Below are 16,762 nucleotides of genomic sequence, written 5' to 3'. Positions count from 1 at the left end.
GCCCTGCCCCCTTCCCCTTGGCTGGGGTCCAGTGCAGAGATAAGTTTGTGAGCGCAGGAAACAGAACTTTCCCAAGAGGAACAGGACCTGCCCTCTGATCCCGCAAGAGAGAAGAGACCACGGGCCTCACAGTGCTCAGAACTAACTGAAACACTCAGCTCTTCAGCTTGGCTTTGCCTCAGGAAGGCCTCTACACACACCCCCTCAAACACACACGTCCACAGCTGCACACGCACACACACTCACAACAACAAACCCCACTCCCACCCACAGGCTCAAAACACCTGTGCACTCGCACACACCCCTAGGTCCACCACACACCCATTCATTCACACACACAAAGATCAACAACACACTCACACATACAAATATAACCACAACCTCCCTGCCACAAACAATTGAGGTCCGAGGAGCTAGGTCGGAAGAGAAAGTGAGAATGTGAGAGACGTTTTATTGTTATTTCTGGTTTGGAATACATGGGAGGTGCTAAGATACCTCACCTATGGCAGCTGCAGCTGAGGTTTTGTTGACAGCTCTATTTTGCATCTTCTCTGAAATCCACATATATATTAGATTGGTTTGAAATTTGATAGGCCAGGTCATGGACCAGGGTCGACTTTTTTGGGGGTGGGGGGAAGGGGATTTTAAGGCCATCTAGACAAGGGGTGTCCAAGATATAGCATCCCAAAAGTGAGTTGCTGTCAAAGACTTTAAAGTCATCACTTACTTTTAGATAGGGAAAAAACAGAGGGCAGGCAGTAGTTATATTTCTGGAGATGTATATTCCTGGAATGCCTTCCGTGAGAGGTAGTGCATGGTACCAAACCAAGGGCTAACAGCTGAAATAGTAAAAAGTTAGGTTTCAGAGTAACAGCCGTGTTAGTCTGTATTCGCAAAAAGAAAAGGAGTACTTGTGGCACCTTAGAGACTAACCAATTTATTTGAGCATGAGCTTTCGTGAGTTCGATGAAGTGAGCTATAGCTCACGAAAGCTTATGCTCAAATAAATTGGTTAGTCTCTAAGGTGCCACAAGTCCTCCTTTTCTTTTTAGTAAAAAGTTAGTAGACCATATTTTTGAAATATGGAGTGGTGCAGCTCAGGTAGGGAGACCAGATGTCCCAATTTTAAAGGGACAGTCCCGATATTTAGGGCTGTGTCTTATATAGGTGCCTATTACTCCCCACCCCCGTCCTGATTATTCACACTTGCTGTCTGGTCACCCTAAGCTCAGGGTTAGGTAACTATTAAGAGATGACTGGCGCTCTGAGCCAGAGAACACTCCCCAGCAAAATCCCCTTCAGACTGAATGAAGGTGCACTGGGCTGTGAGCCAAGAGCTCTGGACTAACATCTGTCATTCACAGGTGCCAGCTTTGTCATTTCCCCTGGGGCGCTCGACCCCTACTCCCCCCCAACTCCACCCCTTCCCCCAAAGCCCCACCCCTGCCTTGCCCTTTCCTGCCCCTGCTCTGCCCCCTTCCCCCAGTGCCTCCTGAATGCTGCTGAACAACTGATCATGGCGCAGGGGAGGCACTGGGAGGGAGGGGGAGGAGCTGTTTGGCGGGGCTGCTGAGCACCCACTGTTTTTTTCCTGTGGGTGCTCCAGCCCTGGAGCATGCACGGAGTCATCGCCTATGCTGTCACAGACCATTGTTAGTATTTCTCTGCAGTTCACAACCCATATTGTGCACCCAGGCCTCCTCCCCGTGACCTGGAGGAAGCAGCTATCATTCCCCAGCTTACAGCAAAGATAACTGAGAGACTTGCATGGTACCTTTTCTGGCAGAGCTGGGAACAGAGCCCAGACATCCAATAGCGAAGACCCAACTCTCATCTGTTTTGCCACAAATAGGTCCAGTCTATGTGCTTACTTAGTCTGTCTGCAACCACTGATCTTAGATCCGGAGCCAGATCCCAGGAACCCCAATTCCCCAAATCCTACAGGTGTCTAGTGACACTGTACCCCACTGACAAAGTGAGTGTAAGCTTATGGACGAGAGGGCACCTGAAGGCCCCTTGTTTAAACCCTCCTCTTGAACTAGCTGGAGGTGATTACAGCTCCAAATCACGCAGGTTTTGCTGATTTAAGGTTGTGCAGCTGAGTTTCTGCTAAAACCAGATTTGCATCCTCTCTACAATATACAAAACAATCAAATCTGCTGGAGAATTGATAGCTTGAGGCCTGATAGGGTCTGTCTACACTGCCATTCGACAGCTGACTCAGGCTTGCGGGGCTCGGGCTGCGGGGTTGCTTAACTGCAGTGTAGATGTTGCCTGAGTTCTGGGACCCTCCTCCCTTGCAGAGTCCTAGAGCCTGGGCTCCAGCCGGAGCCTGAATGTCTACACTGTAGTTAAACAGTCCCTTAGCCTGAGCCCCATGAACCCAAGTCAGCTGGTCTGGGCCAGCCATGGGTATTTAATTGCAGTGTAGACATACCAAAAGGTCACAGCAGGCAGAACCGGGCCTAAAAGTGAAATCCTCCTACAACAAAACCAATGCTTAGTCACACTGCTGCTTGGAAAGACTAGATCAAATTTCCACACTTGTCTATGGTCTCTGCTGCATACCCACCTCTGCAAAGCACTATGAGGCATACAGATGAATTTGCCTACCAAATACTTAACACACGATGGAATTTCTGTGCAGTGAATGGGAAAGGGAGGAGAAAGGATGGTCCTCAGGCAATGAACAACCACCTGTAGCACTGGGCTAGTAATTTAACCCAGAATATTTGGCAGTGGCCATTAATTTTGGCAATAATCTGTGTCTCCATTTCCCCTTCCTAAATGAGGGCTGATAATACTGATAGAATACTCATAAAAATACTCATAGAGCCATAGAGTTTAAGGCCAAAAGGAAGCACGAGATAATCTAGTCTGACTTCCTGTATAACACAGACCACCAAGCACCCGCACTCTAAACCCAACAACCAAAATTACACCAAAGTATGGCAGGCAAAGGAGGCTAGACTATCGTACTACAGGTGAATAGGAGGGTGTAACACAGAGGCACCTTGGCAAAGGGTTCCCGGTTCTTTGGGAACAATTCTCACCTCAGACTTGACAAACTCAGTACACCAAACACATGTCTAACAGGACATTTAACCATAAAGAGTGATAGTCCACTTGCGGCTAGGGATCACCCTTGGTTGTTAACAAGGAGGCAGGGCTGACTTAGGAGAAAAGGGCGTAAAAGTCAGACGCAAGCAACAAGGGGAGCTAGCGAATAGGGGGCAGCAAACAGGGAGTCTGAGAGACAGGCTGTAGAAGGAAGAAAGAATAAAAATCAGTGTGGTTCGGAAAGGCCGAATCGCCACTGCAGCTGTGTCCAGACAGAGAACCAGACCTGGGACACCCCTGCCCAGGTTCTGGTGTGGACTTGCAGAGCCTGTGGCCTTCATTTCCCCATCATAGAGAGCCAGGCTGGGGAGACCATCCAGTGTGAGAAGGGCTTGCTGGTAGAGTCTCCCAGGAAGGAGGTGGGAGAGCTACAGGAGGAGGTGGCCAGGCAGAGGGGCATCCATGCACACGAGGCTTTCACTGAACGCTTGCATATGGAGACCTCCAAGGAAGCTATCCAGCTGGAGAGGACTGCAGGAGCACCACCAGAACAGGAAGAAATAGTTCCTTCACAGAGAGGAAGCTAGCTGCTGGTTACTTTGGGCAGCAGGGAATGTTCCATCCCTGCTCCCAACCCACCATCCACAGAGATAAAAACCGGAGTGCTGCCCTAGCACTAAGGGCTAAGTGGAGGAGAAGAAGCCATGTACCCCCAAGGGTGGGAGGATCATGGCCACCACCACCCAGGAGGAAACAAAGGTGGTGATGGTCGGTGACTCCCTTCTAAGGGGAATGGAAGCATTCATCTGCTGGCCTGACCTGGCATCCCAGGAGGTGTGCTGCCTGTCCAGGGCACATATCAGACACATTACAGAAGGACTGCCGAGGCTCATCTGGCCTTCTAACTACTACCCCATGCTGTCCATCCACATGGGCACTAAATGATACTGTGAGGTATGACCATGATCATGTGACTACCGGGCTCTGGGTGTAAGAGTGAAGGAGCTGTGGCTGCAGGTGGTGTTCTCATCCATCCTTCTAGTCAAGGGTAGGGGCCCAGGTAGAGACCGACACCCGGGAGGTGAATGCACAGCTGTTCAGATGGAGTCACCAGAAGGGCTTTCACTTCCTTGACCATGGGATGTTGCTCCGAGACGAAGGACTGCTGAGTGGAGATGGGGTCCACCTTTCAAGGAAAGGGAAGAATATCTTCGGACACAGGTAGGCTAACCTAGTGAGGCAGGCTTTAAACTAGGTTCAATGGGGGCAGGAGACAAAAGCCCACAGATAAGTCCAAAACAAAGAGCTGGGTGAAGGGTTGGCCTCTGGGGGGAACATGGGCAATCACAGCAGGGACAAAGGAGAGACAAGGGAATACAGAGGGGAAATCTAATAAACATCCTAGATGTCTGTATACTAATGCAAGAAGAATGGGGAATAAACAGGAGGAACTAGAAATACTAGTAAATAATCACAATTAGGACACAATTGGCATCATAGATGTGGTGGGATAATTCACAGGACTGCAATATTGGTGTAGAAGGGCACAGCTTGTTCAGGAAGAGCAGCAGGGAGAAAAAGGGAGGCAGTGTTTGTTGCCTTGTATATCAAAGGTGTATACACTTACATTGAGGCTGAGACAGAAGTGGAGACAGACCTGTTGAAAGTCTGGGTAAGGATAAAAGGGGTAAAACCCCAAGGGTGAAATCAAGGTAGGTCTCCTATAGACCCCGAACTAGGAAGAAGAGGCAGAGGAGGCTTTTTTTAAACTAACAAAATCATCCAAGACGCAGGACTCAGTAGTGACGGGGGGACTTGAATTACCCAGACATCTGTTGGGAAAATAACACGGCAGGGCACAGATCATCCCACAAGTTCTTGGAATGCATTGGAGACCACTTTTTCATTACAGAAGATTGAGAACGTGACTGGGGAGAGGCTGTTCTAGAATCATAGAACCACAGGGTTAGAAGGGACTGTAATGGTCATCAAGTCTAGCCCCCTGCCAAGATGCAGGATTTGTTGTGACTAAACCATCCAAGGCAGATGGCTCCAGCTTCCTTATGAAAACCTCCAGTGGAGGAGCTTCCACAACTTCCCTAGGCGTCTGTACCATTGTCCTACTGTTCTTACAGTTACAAAGCTTTTCCTGAAATTTAATCTAAATTTGCTATGCTGTAGTCCTGCCCTCTGTGGCAAAAAAGAATAACTTTTCTCCATCTTTTTTGTGGCAGGTTTTCAAGTATTTGAAGACTGCTCTCATGTTCCCCCTTAATCACCTCTTTTTGAAACTAAGCATACCCAGTTCCTTCAGCCTTTGCTCATATGGCATGCATTCCATCCCTCTGATCATCTTTGTTGCTCCCCTCTGGATCCTTTCCAGTTTCTCTACATTCTTTCTATACATTGGTGACCAAAATTGGACACAGTACTCCAGCTGAGGCCTAACCAGTGCTGAGTAGTGATACTATCATCTCCCGTGACTTGCAAGCTATGCCTCTGTTAAAACAACCTAAAATTGCATTTGCTTTTTATGCAACAGCATTGCGTTGCTGACTCATGTTGAGGTTGTCATCCACCAGCGCTCCCAGAGCCTTCTCAGCAGTGCTGCTGCCAAGCCAGTTCTCCCCCATTCTGTATAGGTGCATTTGCTTTTTCTTCCCTAAGTGTAGCACCTGACATTTGTCTTTGTTGAATTTCATTGTGTTGTCTATAGCCCAGTTCTCCAATTTAGCAAGATCCCTCTGAATTGTAGCTCTATCCTCCAAAGTGTTGGCAACCCCCCTAGGTTTGAGTCATCTGCCAATTTGATCAGTGTGCTCTCTAGACCTACAGCCAGATCATTAATAAAGATGTTAAATAGCACTGGACCAGAACAGATCCCTGTGGAACCCCACTTGAGACCTCCCTCCAATCCAACACCATTCCATTACTAGTTACTCTTTGTTTGTGGTTGTTTAACCAATGTATCTACTTAATGGTAGTTCTGCCGAGCCCCCATTTCTCCAGCTTACTTATCAGAATGTCATGTGGGACTGTGTCAAAAGTCTTGTCCACCACATTCCCCCTATACACCAATCCAGTTACCCTGTCAAAGAAGAAATCAAGCTGGTTTGGCACAATTTGTTCTTGGTAAATCCATGCTGGCTGCTAATGATCACCCCTCATCCTCCAAGTATTTGCAAATTGAATGTTTTATACATTGCTCTAGTAGCTTCCCAGGTATCTAGATTTGATTCTGACAAACAGGAAGACACTGGTTGAGAATTTGAAAGTGAAAGGCTGCTTAGGTGAAAGTGATCATGAAATGATGGAGCTCACGATTCTAAGGAACGGTAGGAGGAAAAACAGCAGAGTAAAGACAATGGATGTCAAGAAGGCAGATGGTAGAAAACTCAGAGAATTGGTAGGTAGAATCCCAGAGAAAGCAGGTCTAAGGGGAAAAAAAGGTTCAGTTTTTTAAAGAGACATTATTAAGTGCACATTAGCAAACTATCCTGATGCCTAGGAAGTTTGGTACGAGGCCACCCTGGCTTAAACAGGAGATCTTCAACAACCTGAAACTCAAAAAAAAGTCATACAAAAAGTGGAAACTAGGTCAAATTATGAAGGATGAATATAAAAAACAACACATGGATGTAGGGACAAAATTAGAAAGGCCAAGGCACAAAATGAGATTAAACTAGCTAGGGACTAAAGGGTAACAAGAAAACATTTTACAAATACCTTAGAAGCAAGAGGAAGACAGGGTAGGTCCCATTACTCAATGAGGAGGGAAAGACAATAACAGAAAACGAAGCAGTGGCCAAAATGTTAAATGCCTTTTTTGTTTCAGTTTTCCCCAAAAAGTTAGCAGTGATTGGACAACTAAGATAGTGAACATCAGTGTAAATGAGGTAGGATCTGAGACTAAAATAGGAAAAGAACAAGTTAAAAATTACTTAGACAAGTTAAATGTCTTCAAATAGGCAGGGTCTGATTAAACACATCCTCGAATACTTAAGGAACTAGCTGAAGAAATGTCTGAGCCATTAGCAATGAGCTTTGAGAACACATGGAGGATGGGAGAGATCCCGGAGGACTGGAAAAGGGCAAATATAGTCCCTATCTATAAAAAGGGGAATAAGGACAACCCAGGGAATTATAGACCAGTCTTCTTAATTTCAGTATCCAGAAAAATAATGGAGCAAAGAATCAAGCAATCAATTTGCAAACAGCTAGAAGAAAATAAGGTGACAAGTAACAGCCAACATGGATTTGTTAAGAACCAATCAAGTCAAACCAATCCAATATCCTTCTTCAACAGAGTAACAAGCCTTGTGGATGGGGAGAAGCAGTAGATGCAGTATATCTTGACTTTAGTAAGTCTTTTGATACTGTCTCACATGACCTTCTCATAAATAAACTAAAGACATAGTCTACACAAACCTACTATAAAGAGGGTGCAGGACTGGTTTGAAAAGCTTAATCGGAGAATAGTTATCAATGGTTCGCAATCAAGCTGGAAGGGCATAGCGGGTGGGGTCCCACAGGCATCTGCCCTTGGTCTGATTCTGTTCAACATCTTCCTCCTTGTACAGCACGTGGCCATGGAAGGGTGGCCATGACAGACTGCAACCAGCCCTTGAACAGAGGGGCTAGACTTGTGGAGTTGTGGTTGGCCACTGCGGCAGGAGCGAACTGGAAAGACTGCTGTTAAACACACACACGCACCCCAGAAGGGGACGAGTGTGGACTTGGGGGCACTGCCGGAAGGCAGTGTCCTGAAGAGGACACTAGGAGCAACGCGGGTCAAGATGCCAATTGAGGGTGAGAGACGGATGGGACACCACCGGCAGGGGGTGCTCTGCATGAACTGAGCTAATTCCCAGAGTGAACAGCAGGAGGCGCTGCGGTGGTGAGTCCCAACCCCGTCACACCCTAATATTTAGTCAACCGAGGAAGAAGCATGGGGTAAAACAATTAGTCTGCCTCTTGCCACCCCCAGACAAACAGTCTAGTGGAAAGGTTCCCTAGGACTCTTAAGTCCAATGCTAAGAATATACATGGACAAAACAGCTGGAGATTGGGATGAGTTATTGCCTTAGCTATTATTTGCTTATAGGGAAGTACCCAAGAGTCCACAGAATTTGCCCGGTTTGACCTCCTTTATGAGAGACAGGGCAGAGGCCCCCTAGATCTTGTTAGGGACTCCTAGAAGAGTGCTCTGAACCAGAGGGGAAGCCCATAGCTGAATACGTAACCAAGCTCAGAGAGGATTTAAAATTCGTGATAGATGTAGGACAGCAAAATCCAGGCTTCACAAGAAGAGTGGTACAACGGAAATACCTGTGAACGAGCATTTGATGTGGGAGGCTTGGTACTGATGTTACTCCCAGTAAAGCAGCATGAGATGCAAAATTCTTGGGAAGGACCTTTGGAGGCTGTGGAGCAGGTTAATGAGGTTACTTATAATGTGCAGAAGCCCCTCAGGGAGGTTGCCCTATGGACTGTTCCCATACATAGACTAAAAGCTTATCACAACTATGAGGCTGTTGAGAGTATGATATGTTGTAAAGAGGAGGACTGCATCACAGCCTCTCTAATAGATTTGGTGGTGGAGAGCTACGGGGAGAACGTTGATATGTGTGAAGGGTTAATACCAAGGGAAAGGTTAGAAATCATGGCTGTGTTGAAACACCACCAGCAGGTGTTTTCATGCAATTATAGAGCCTAGTAGCCCCATGGCATCCCCCGTTGTCATGGTCCACCGAAAAGGATGGACCTATAAGACTGTGGGTTGACTACAGAAAACTTAATGCTGTCACAGTACCCGTGCCTTACCCTATGCCAAGGACTCATAGACTCTGAGGACACGCTAGACGTATTAAGCAGTGCAAAATTCCTGAGCTCTTTGGCCCTTACCAGGAGATACTGACTTAACCAGATGTTATGTGGACTACAGGAGTTCACACAGGTAGGTAGATGAGATCATCATTCGTAGCCGCACTTGGCAAGACCACAAAAATCATGTGGGCATTGTGTTGCAAAGACTCACAAGATGCAGGTTTGCTGGCTCAGGTATCAAAATGCAAAATAGGAGCAGCTAAAGTCCCTTATTTTGGTCACTGGGTCAGGGATGCAAATTCATCCTGATCCCCTAAAAGTAGAATCTATTATCAACTGGCCTATACCCCAAGCTAGTATCACAGATTTGTAGAAGGTTTTAGTGATGTGATATATCAGTTATCACAGATCTCTGTAAAAAGAATAATCTAGACAAAGTGGTTTGGTCTGAGACCTGTCAAAAGGGCGTTGATAAAATAAAGGTCTTGTCCAAAAAGTCAGTTCTGGCCAGTCCTGATTTTAATAAAGTGTTTGAGCTGTGAATGGATGTGGGGACAGTTCTGATACTAACAGGGGAGAGCAACCGCACTGCATTCTTAAGCAAAATATTGACCACCACTGAATACAATGATTCTGTCACAGAGGTGGAGTGCTACGTGATTGTGTGGGTAGTCAAACAGTGAAAATGTTACCTGTTCACCAGAATTGTAGGGTGTAAACAGATCACTCTCCGTTGGTGTGGTTGCACAGGACCAAAGGTACCGACTCTAGGCAGTTGTGCTGGAGCATAGTGCTGCAGGAAAATGAGATTGTGCACTTCAAGGGGAAAGAAAACATAGCAGGAATTGTCCTGTCCAGAAAAGAGAGCCGAGAACGGATGCCTGCAGAATAGCCAGTGGCTAGCCCGACTGTGTCAATGTCTGGGGGAGCCATGCCACAGCAACTCTTGACAAAGGTCCCCTGTTCTTTGCAAACAACTCTTTTCTCAGACCTGACAAACTCACTACACCAAACATGTCTTATGGGATATTTATCCATAAAGAGTAATATGTAAAGGTATCTATGGAAAACTCATAACTCATCAAGATTCATACAGCAGGCAGGAGAGTGCCCTGGCTATGAATAAAGACAAAAGACTGTTTCAGTATAACAGAGTGTAGGGAAAGGCATTCTGGATCCATTCACTGAAGAAATCCCTTAAGGAGCAGGTGGGCCTTTCATGAATAATGGGATCCTGATGCTTGTGAAACCAGCCAGCTGTGCCATGGACTAGACTTTGCGGGGAAAGCCTATTTTATTAGATAGCAAAGGTAACTACTGATAAGTGTAGACCCAGACCCAGGTTTGCATTTTATTATTTTGTGCTGGAACCAGTTGTTTCCCCCTCACTGTCTCTCAATTCTAGTGAACTCTCTGTTATTTGTTAAGAACATAAGAACGTCCGTACTGAGTCAGACCAATGGCTCATCTTCCGACAGTGGCCAATCCCAAGTGCTTCAGAGGCAAACGCAACAGGTGATCATCAGGTGATCCATCCCCTGCTGTCCACTCCCAGCTGCTGGCAGTTAAAGGCTAGGGACATCCAGAGCATGGGGTTGTGCCCCTGGCCGTCTTAGTGAACAGCCATTGATGGACCTATTCTCCATGAACTTATCTAGTTCTTTTTTGAGCCCTGTTACAGTTTTGGCCTTCACAGCATCCCATGGCAACGAGTTCCACAAGCTGACTGTGTGTTGTGAAACAAACCTATTTTTGTTTTATAAGTGCTCCCAAGTGCTGTGTGGTTTACAGGTAAAGCTGGTAGACTGAGGGAGAAGAGGGACCATGGGGCCATTGTAAAAGGGGTCTGGAGAGCTGGGGGGATAAGGCCATGGAACACCCCACTGAGATGCCTTCTAGGATGCTTAGGAATGGTGCAGGTGCAGGGCCAGTACTGTTGTCAAGGGTGGAACCCTACGTGGAAGTCCCTGAGACTCAAAGTGATGTCTAACATTGTCTGCAAGGACTTGGTATCCCAGCCATGAGAGAGTAAACCCATTCTGCTGACAGAGAGGCACCAGGAAACCCTGCCAGCCTGGCTCATTTGCGTGTTTGGAAAGCAAAGGAAATATTGGTGCCATATGACAGAGCTTTCTGTGGCACCAGAAACCCAGGCAGTCAGGCTGGCAGCACTGGTCCAGAGGAGGATCTCCCTCACTGTCCTGCAAACTGTTGTGCCCCTCACGACCCACCTCACAATGTGCCACTGCCTGGCTGTGGGACAAAGACCCACAGCGAGAGATTCCAAAGGAGCGTACATGCAGGAGACTGGAAATGCTGTGGGACCCCCACTTTGTATAAATGACTAGCTGTTACCTTTGTGGCATGAATTGTATTTCTGATGTCAGGAATGTGCAGCGATAACATAACAGACATAAAGCTGTGTCAAAGGCAGGGAATTTGGTTCCTGAAATGAGTGACAGCTCTCCGGCCAGAGAAGTATCAGGACTTGGGCGTAATGTCCATAGACACAGAGATTCCAAGGCCAGAAGGCACCACTGTGATCTCTAGTCTGACCTCCTGTATAACACAGGCCAGAGACCTGCCCTGAATTAATTCCTTTGGAACTAGAGCAGAGCTTTTAGACAAACATCCAGTCTGGATTTAAAAATTGCCAGCGATGGAGAACCCACCATGGCCCTCGGTGAGCTGTTCCAAGGATGCCCTATTTCCACTCTGATGGGACAGGCTCTTCATTCGCTGCGCTGGCCACAAAGGGATTCTGTGCTCCCTTATTTCTAGCTTGCAGACAGCAGAGGGAGCAACTTGCATGCACCTTGTCGCTGCGGATGGTCTGTCTAAACCCTGGCCTGGATCAGACACTAATAGAACAGGTTGATGACTACACCAAAGTAGTTAGCTTACATTCCACTCTGCTTGGTTTCACTCCATCATTCCTGTTCATACAAACACAATGGAGAAGGGGCCTGGGGCTGCACCTGCCCTCAGCCAGACACTAGGGAGAGGGAGGGAGTAGCCATGCACAGGCACTGGAGAGCAGCTAGACTCCCAGGCTTCCCCCCATCAGCTCACAGCAATCTTTTACACTTCCCCCATCACTGAAGTTCCTATGTATATTTGCACTGCTGGGGCTGGTTAGGACATGCCCTTAGGAGCCTGCAACATCACACCATTGTGCCGAAACATCATCATACACTGATGTAACATCCACAGCCAGAGGGTTATAGACTTTTTCTTTGGTAGGAGTGGCCTGAAAACTACACAGAAAAGACCCGTTCTGTCCTGCGGCCAGGGACGGTGGAGTAGGGCCCGAGGCCCTGTGCCATGGCCTGGGCTGTGGGCAGAGCGAAGCCCAAGGCCCTGAACTGGGGGCAGCAGAGCGGAGCCGGGGCCCTGTGCTGTGGCTGGGGATGGCAGAGCGGGGCCCAGGGCCCTGTGCCGTGGCTGGGGATGGCAGAGCGGGGCCCGGGGCCCTGTGTTTCAGGCAGGGGCAGCAGAGCGGGGCCCGGAGCCCTGGGCCGTGGCTGGGGATGGCGGGGCCCGGGGCCTGGGGCCCTGTGTTTCAGGCAGGGGCGGTGGAGCGGGGCCCGAGGTCCTGTGCCGTGGCTGGGGATGGCGGGGCCTGGGGCCCGGGGCCTTGTGCCGTGGCTGGGGATGGCGGGGCCCGGGGCCCTGTGCCGTGGCTGGGGATGGCGGGGCGGGGCTCCATCTTTACTTGCAGTATCACCCTTTTAAATTTTATCTCAAGCTCAAGGCAGCTCTGAGGGACTCCTGTATCAGCCTGTCCAGCTGCTCAGAGCAAGGGGGAAGGGAGGAAAGTGCAGTTCCTCCTTTCTCCTTCCTTCCTCAGCAGCTGGGATGGGGAGCGGGGAAATCCTTCACTGCTTCCTCTCTGTGTGACCCCTGTCCCTCCTCCTCTGTTTAAAGCGTCTCTCTCTAATTTTCAGGGCAGTTTTCTCTGGAGGGGCCTTGGAGGACAGAGGTTGGAAGCTACAGTCTCTACCTGCCCCCAAACTAACCCTGCCGTAGGTCTCACCTCAATGCGTCCCGACGAGCTGCATGTCTTCAAGCCCTCGGTTCCTTGGCTCCGCAGAGCAGGGTCCCCGAGCTGGGTGACACCAGAACAGCACTGAGCTCAGTCATCAGGGAAGAGGAAACCACTACTCCCCACAGCGCTCTGCTGAGGGCGTGAGATAAAGTCCCCCTGCCCTTCCTGGAGCGCTAGACAGCCAGGCAAAGAATGCAAATCATGCATAAACAAAAATCTCCACTGACCAGTTCCTGGAAAAGCACCTCCAGCCTGTGCTGTGCTGGGGAAAGGGGCCAAGGTGCAGTATCTGGCCCTGCTCTGCTCCCCGGTGCTTCTGCTGCAATTTACTCTGCAGCATTTTAACACAATGTATTCCCCCGAAGAGAGAGCTCACGGGTGCCTGCACCTCTGGCCACATCCTGCTCTCTGCAGACAAATAGGGGCCAGGCTGCCCTGGGACTGCACTAAACTGCACCCAATTCAAAAGTTTGGCCTCTCAAGGTGCAGTCTGCTCTAAATATGAATGCACCAGCCAGCCGGGCTGTCCCAGGGCTGCCTGGCTCTTGGGAACAGCCCCAGCCTTGGTCTCCTCACCCCACCATCTGCCCCTCACACTGAGCTTGCTGCTCGCCTCACTGCACGAATGGCCCCTTGCACTGTTTGTCCTAGTCAGGAAGCTAGAGCTCATGCAGAACGTGGCTACCTGCCTGTTAGCAGGACTCAGCCCCAGGGGACATATTAACATCAGTTCTCCAGGAACATCGCTGGCTTCCTCTTTGATTGCAGGGGTTCGCTTTGGTCGAGGGCCCCAGGCCATTGGCAGATGGTGTTCTGATGATGCTTCTGCAGGGGCTGTTCCTAAGTACCCTGAGTGTGGGGGCTGGGCACTCCACTGGCACATTCAGCAGTGCTGAGGCTCCCCCCATGCCGCAGGTGTCTCTGATTCACAGGCACAGCACAACCAGAGGGGGGAAGTTAGGGTATCCAGGCACCAGTCACACCATGGCTACTCTGCACATCACACACTCGGGAACCCCGCTCTGCACTTGGGGGAGGAGACCAAGGGAGAAAGGATCAGCTGGGCAGTGAGAGGGAGGGCAGGACCGGGGGGAGGGCGAGGACGCATCCAGGGTGTTGCAGCTCCTGATGGGAGGTATCCCAGCCGTGCACTGCAGCACCCCACTCCACATGCCATGGGGACAGCGCACAAAGTAACCGAGGGAGAGGACGAGGAGGGTGAGGCTGCCCCTGGCTCCAAGACAAAGGACAGGCCGATACTTTCCAAACAAAACTAGGAGACAAGGAAGAGCTCCCTTGGCCTCACTGAGGTGCAGATCAGCCAGCGACACGGGCTCATCCCAGAACCCTGGGGGAGCTGTATGATAAGCTGAATAGGAACCTGGAAATGATGACGCATTAGCCATGCCCTGCCAGGGTCACCACCATTCTGGGCATGTGGCCCACTGGGTCCTTCCCAAGGACCATTGGAGTCAGTTTCTGTCCCTCGCTGCCTCCAGGGCTTCCTCGGTGCCCTAGTGAGGAGGGCAATGCAATGCCTCACAGACAGAAAGAAGCCTTTGGAGAGGATGCAGGAAGTGTACAAGACAGCCCACTTCCCCTCCGTGACTGGCTGGGACACACATGTCCCTGCGGTCCCGGTGTGGCCAGTGCTGCCTTCAGACACACACTCTCTGAATACGTGCCCTGAGGAGCACAGGTCCAGCAGCCCTCCCAGGGCACAACTGACAACGAGATGTGGCAACCCAGGAGCCCAGAGACAGGAAAGGTGCCCATGGGATCTGACTGTGTATTCGGCTCAAAGGAAAGGGCACTATAAGTGTGACCTACCTTCGTGGTTCCTCTCTGTAAGAAGTGCTCTAAAGAGGGTAACTGTAGGGCATGGGAGTTCACAGCCTGATCTTCCCCAAGGGAAATCAGCCTGCACCAGTCTCTGTACAGCAGCCAGGAGGGCCCACGATGAGCCACAGACTGTGGGGCTGAGCCCTGGCCAGGGAGAGCTACCTGTCAGATATCCAGGAATGAATTAGAAATGGTGCATCAGGTACTAGGCCTGAGGAGACCATCTATTGGACTGCCCCAAGCTGGCCAAGCTAGGGACTTTTTTTTAATCTTTTAAGTAACTGTTTTAAGACACCATCTATGGTACTACAACTGTTCCTTAACAGCCGGGTCTAGTAAATGATTCATGCTGTGGGTTGGCGCACTTATCGGCATCCACAAGGAATAGTGCCTCTCAGGCTATCAGCTGAAGTGCACCCAGTTCTTGGCCCTGGATTGTTGTGTTCCTGGTTTTTAGAGGACTAGTTAACCTGATCTCAGTTCACAGTGGCAGCATACACACCATCAAATACTTCGGGCAGGGGCGGGGCAGGAGAGGGGAAATCCAGGTGTGATAACTGGCTGTGAATTACAGTAATTGGCCAATTAACACCCCTGGCATTCCCCAATGTCCAAAGCATTTAATCATGTAGATATGCCCTAAAACACAGGAACCACTGATAGATTCTCCAGACACTAAGTTTCTGTAGGTTGCAAAGTAGGACTTTAGCTAAGATAGACACATATAGGCTCTGTTTTTTGTTTGTTTCTTTGACTGTTTTGTTTTTTTTCCTTCTGGTATTTTGTTCCATTTGCTGCTTGTCACTAGTCCCAGGGTCCTGAAGGAAAGAAATGCAGGTCATCAGTCGGCCCTCCAGGGCACTGACAACTGGAACACGCAGGGTAGTGTAACTAGACCCTGGCCTAGTCTAAGGTGGAAGAATCATTTGATTTCACCCTGAGATCAGCAAGGGCCAGAGACTGAACACCAGAGACAAGAAAAGAGGCAGAGGTGCAGCTAGCCCTGTAACCAAAACCAGGTACCTACGCTGTGATCAAGTCACCTCTTAATCTTCTTTCTGACAAGCTAAACAGACCAGAATCCTTTAGCCAGGCGGGTTTTCCAGACCTTGATTATTCTTGGGGCCCTTCTCTAAACTCTTTCCAACTTATCAACATTATTTTTGAAGTGGGGCCAATAGAACTGGACAGAGTACCCAGTAAGAGTCTCCATTAATGCTGTTTAGGGGCATCTATAGCACCTCTGGGCTACGGCCGCTCACTAGTGCTCTGCTTGTACAGCTAAAGAATAGCATTTTGGTGTCTTAAACACCTCACTGCACTGTGAGCTCATACTGAGTTCATTTGCAACATGATCTCTAATGACCTTTTGTGAATCGCTGCTTTCCAAATTACAGCTCCTTGCACTATAAGAACCTTCGTGGTTCCTCTCTGTAAGATGGTGGATTCTCCATTCCTTGGAATTTTTAAATCAAGATTGTCTGTATTTCTAAAAGATATGCTCTAGCTCAGTCCCTGAGCTCTCCCTGACACTGTTTAGGAAGGCAGCAAGCCTATCTGTGGTATCAAAAAGATTGAGAAACACTGCTCTAGCTCAACCAAAATGTATGGACTCAATGCAGGAATTGCTGGGCGAGTTTCTCTGGCTTGTGTTATGCAGGCACAGAGACTAGACAATTATCCCTTTTGGTCTTAACATCTATTAATCTCTTCCAGTAGTGGTCTCATCAATGCTTACAAAGAGGTAATACCACTTGTGACCCGAGGTGCCTAGGATACCCCACACGGAAAACGCCAAGGTCAGAGCAGGCTGCAAAAAGAGCAGATTCTCCCAAAAACTGGTGGTTAACACTGTAGTTAGATTCACCCACCAGTCACAAACTGCTCCTGGTCCCCCCACACTGGTTATCAAGAAGCTGAAAAAAAAGAAATCACACAGCCCCCTTTATTGCATCCCAGTCTCTGGCTCCCAATCAACAAATAGGT

The 16,762-nt window shown here is 49.0% G+C and overlaps 1 protein-coding gene and 1 long non-coding RNA gene across 8 annotated transcripts in view; one reads left to right on the top strand and one right to left on the bottom strand.

The window, feature by feature from the left end:
- TOR4A (torsin family 4 member A) overlaps positions 1-16,762 on the bottom strand; it is an 88,842-nt gene that overhangs the window by 19,383 nt on the left and 52,697 nt on the right. Inside the window, exons 1-2 of one of the 7 annotated variants that reach the window (XM_074974104.1) lie at positions 12,923-13,077; positions 728-839 (exon numbers count right to left, since the gene is read on the bottom strand). The exons of 2 other annotated variants lie outside the window; for them this stretch is intronic. The gene's annotated coding sequence lies outside the window, so the exon portion shown is untranslated. Of the gene's footprint in view, positions 1-727; positions 840-9,578; positions 9,655-12,922; positions 13,083-16,762 lie in introns of those variants that run through there. 4 more of the 7 variants (XM_074974099.1, XM_074974098.1, XM_074974103.1 and 1 more) reach the window with 4 other exon arrangements.
- Positions 1-16,762, top strand: part of LOC142000083 (uncharacterized) — a 30,507-nt gene that overhangs the window by 4,389 nt on the left and 9,356 nt on the right. Inside the window, exon 2 of the long non-coding RNA XR_012642153.1 lies at positions 7,641-7,957. This is a non-coding gene — a long non-coding RNA (uncharacterized LOC142000083). The remainder of the gene's footprint in view (positions 1-7,640; positions 7,958-16,762) is intronic.

Source organism: Natator depressus, chromosome 16 (assembly GCF_965152275.1).
Source record: "Natator depressus isolate rNatDep1 chromosome 16, rNatDep2.hap1, whole genome shotgun sequence".
Classification (NCBI taxonomy): domain Eukaryota; kingdom Metazoa; phylum Chordata; order Testudines; family Cheloniidae; genus Natator; species Natator depressus.
Note: the sequence above shows the minus strand (reverse complement) of the source record. Positions and strands in the feature narration are given on the sequence as shown.